We start from the raw sequence: 3,389 nt of genomic DNA on the forward strand, positions 1-3,389 counted from the left end.
GCAAATGACCCCGTGTTTATAAAGCGCTTAGAGCTTGGTCTCCGACCGAGGACAGGCGCTATATATAAGTATCCGTATCATCACGTAATTTACAGCTCAATCTTTTTGTGAAGGACTGTGGCTCTGAAACTGGGAGGCAAGACTGCGCTGGCTGCAGCCATGGGGGCTAGTTGGCCTTTGGGGACCATCCCAACGCTGACTGTCTTTAAACTCTCTTGGCCGATAGAGTGAGGATGCAACTTGGGCAAGACACTCTCCACTAAATTAAAAATTCCAGCCCAGATAGTAAGAAGAACAGATGCCTCCTCTGCTGTTGTGGTGGTTATAGTCGGACACGACTATCATCCGTCACCGTCACCGATCCCTCAGATTCCGAATCCTTTGGGGCGCCTTTGAAGCTTTGTCAACCACCTTTCTCCAGTCCTCGCGTCTCTCGGCCGCTCTCAGGGTGTCTCTCAGCTCCATGCCTGTCCACTCTCGGATGTTGTCCTCCCATCTCTTCCTTTGTCTGCCTCTTCTTCTTCCTCCCCTCACTGTGCCTTGTAAGATTGTTTTAGCAAGACCAGAGGAGCGTGTGACATGACCAAACCACTTCAGTTTTCGTTGTCTGGCGAGTGTTTGAAGGTCAGTATAGGGCCTGATTTCATTGCGGATGCGTCTCTTGACTTCTTCATTCGTGATGTGGTCTTTGTATGAGATGCCTAAGAGTCTTCGGAAGCACCTCATTTCTACAGCTCTTATTCTTCTCTCTAAGTCCGCTGTGAGGGTCCATGATTCACATGCATATAAAAAGATTGACATGACCAGAGAACGCATCAGTCTGACTTTGGAACTGATGGCGATTTTTCTGTTTCTCCAGATGGGTTTGAGCTTGGTCATTGCGGCTGTGGTCTGGGCAATTCTTGACAGTATTTCTGGTTTTGATCCCTCGTCTGTCACGATAGATCCCAAATTTTTGAATCTGTGAACACTTTCAAGTTTCTGGTCTTTGATTTTGATTTCTGATGTGAAGTTGCTGTTTGTCATCACTTTTGTTTTTTCCCCGCTGATTTCCATACCAAATTTTGTTGATTTTTCTTCTAAGCGGTTCACTAAGTCTGTTAGCCCTTGCTCGTGACCAGCTAATCCGTCAATATCATCAGCGAAGCGCAAGTTTGTGATTGTTCGCCCTCCAATGCTCACTGTTCCTTCATGTTCTTCTAGTGCTTCTTCCATGATTCTCTCAAGAAATAGATTAAAGAGAGTAGGGGAGAGCAGGCAGCCCTGGCGCACACCAACCGTCGTCCGAAACCAATCACCTATGACTATCATACATACATAAATTATACTGTGGCAGCGAAACAGCTGCAGTGGTTAATGTTTTCGTGGCTACAGTTTAACGGTCATGTATGATGAAATCCTGGGTTTTCTTTCCATTCAAGGTGCAACCAGTTAATGTTGTTATTGGTGTTTCTGTTGTTATCAACAGCAGTAGTAATAATAGTAGTGGCAGTAGTAATTTTCTTTGTTTTGTTTTGTTTTGTTTTGCACTTCAGCTTTACTTCTCATTACCAAATCAGCTTTCCTTCTCATTACCAAATCAACTCATTCTCATTACCATATACTGTGTGCATTTTCGTCATTGTATTTGTTGATCGTCTGTGACACATGAAAGAGCACGAAATACGATCAGGCTTGTTATTGCTCAAGGGTTTTGTTTTTTGTTGTTGTTTTTTTCTTTCTTTCTTCCTTTCTTTCTTTATTGAACGCTGCATTTTGTCTTGTTTCTTGACATAAAAAAAAGTTTAAACAAACCAGACTTCAAGCTGCCCACAACAGGGGGTGGGGACGGAAACCCGTTAACTAAACGAGTGATTTGCCTCGCCGTGTTTTTTGAGCGTTTCACTGCATTCACATTGTACTGCTGGGGTCTCTCTCTCTCTGTCTCTCCCTCCCTATCCCTCTTTTCTCCTCCATTTCTCTCCCCCCCCCTCACACTCTCTGCCTACCTCCCTGTCTCTCGCTCCCTCCCTCTCTCTCCATTCATCCTTCTCTCTCTCTCCCCCTCTCCCTCCCTCCTCTCTCTCTCTCCCTCCCTGTCTCTCCCTCCCTCCCTCTCTCCCTCCCTCTCTCTCCCTTCATCCTTCTTTCTCTCTCTCTCTCCCTCCCTGTCTCTCCCTCCCTCCCTCTCTCCCTCCCTCTCTCTCACTCACTCCCTATCTCTCCCTTCATCCTTCTCCCTCTCTCTCTCTTTCTGCCTACCTCCTTCCTTTCCTCTCCCTCCCTCCTCTCTTCCTCCCTCCCTGTCTCTCCCTCCCTCCCTCTCTCACTCCCTCCCTCTCTCTCCCTTCATCCTTCTCTCTCTCTCTCTCTCTACCTCCTTTCCTCTCCCTCCTTCCTCTCTCTTCCTCCCTCCCTGTCTCTCCCTCCCTCCCTCTCTCCCTCCCTGTCTCTCCCTCCCTCCCTCTCTCTCCCTTCATCCTTCTCTCTCTCTCTCTCTCTCTCTGTCTACCTCCTTTCCTCTCCCTCCCTCTCTCTTCCTCCCTCCCTCTCTCCTTCCCTCTCTCTCCCTTCATCCTTCTCTCTCTCTCTCTCTCTCCTTTCCTCTCTCTCCCTCCTCTCTCTTCCTCCCTCCTCTCTCTTCCTCCCTCCCTCACTGTCTCCCTCCCTGTCTCTCCGTCCCTCTCTCCTTCCCTCTCTCTCACTCATCCCCTCTCTCTCCCTTCATCCTTCTCTCTCTCTCTCTCTCCCTCCTTTCCTCTCCCTCCCTCCTCTCTCTTCCTCCCTCCCTGTCTCTCCCTCCCTCCCTCCCTCTCTCCTTCCCTCTCTCTCACTCCCCCCCTCTCTCTCCCTTCATCCTTCTCTCTCTCTCTCCCTCCTTTCCTCTTCCTCCCTCTCTCCTTCCCTCTCTCTCACTCCCTCCCTCCTCCCCCCCCCTCTCTCTCTCAGGAAACAGGACAGGACCAAGGAGAAACTTTCCTGAGGGGGCCCTGCCCGTGAGGGATGCTGGGGGAGGGAGGGAGGGAGGACCTTGGTCAGCTGCAGCACTGTGGATGCCACTGGCTCAATGCCCAGACTCCCAGCACCATTGCACCCCGTCACATGAACAGCCTTTCCTCCGCGGAAATTTCCCTTCAACAAGAAACCCGTTTCACCGAAACACCACCCAAACCCTGAACAAACTTGACCTTCAGATTGTTGTTGTTTTTGTTTGTTGTGTTTTTGTTGTTGTTTTTTTGCTAGTCCGTCGCCAAACTCCACTCTAAGAGGTTTTCCGCTTTATTGTTGTTGTTTTTTGTTTTTTTTACGCACTAGCAGAAATGGAAACCGTGGCAAAACTATGATAGCACAATCAACCCGATCATGAAGTGATTCTACCTGCAGAAATTGCCAGTTTGCCTGCCTGCTCT

Source organism: Babylonia areolata, chromosome 7, assembly GCF_041734735.1.
Source record: "Babylonia areolata isolate BAREFJ2019XMU chromosome 7, ASM4173473v1, whole genome shotgun sequence".
Taxonomy (NCBI): Eukaryota; Metazoa; Mollusca; class Gastropoda; order Neogastropoda; family Buccinidae; genus Babylonia; species Babylonia areolata.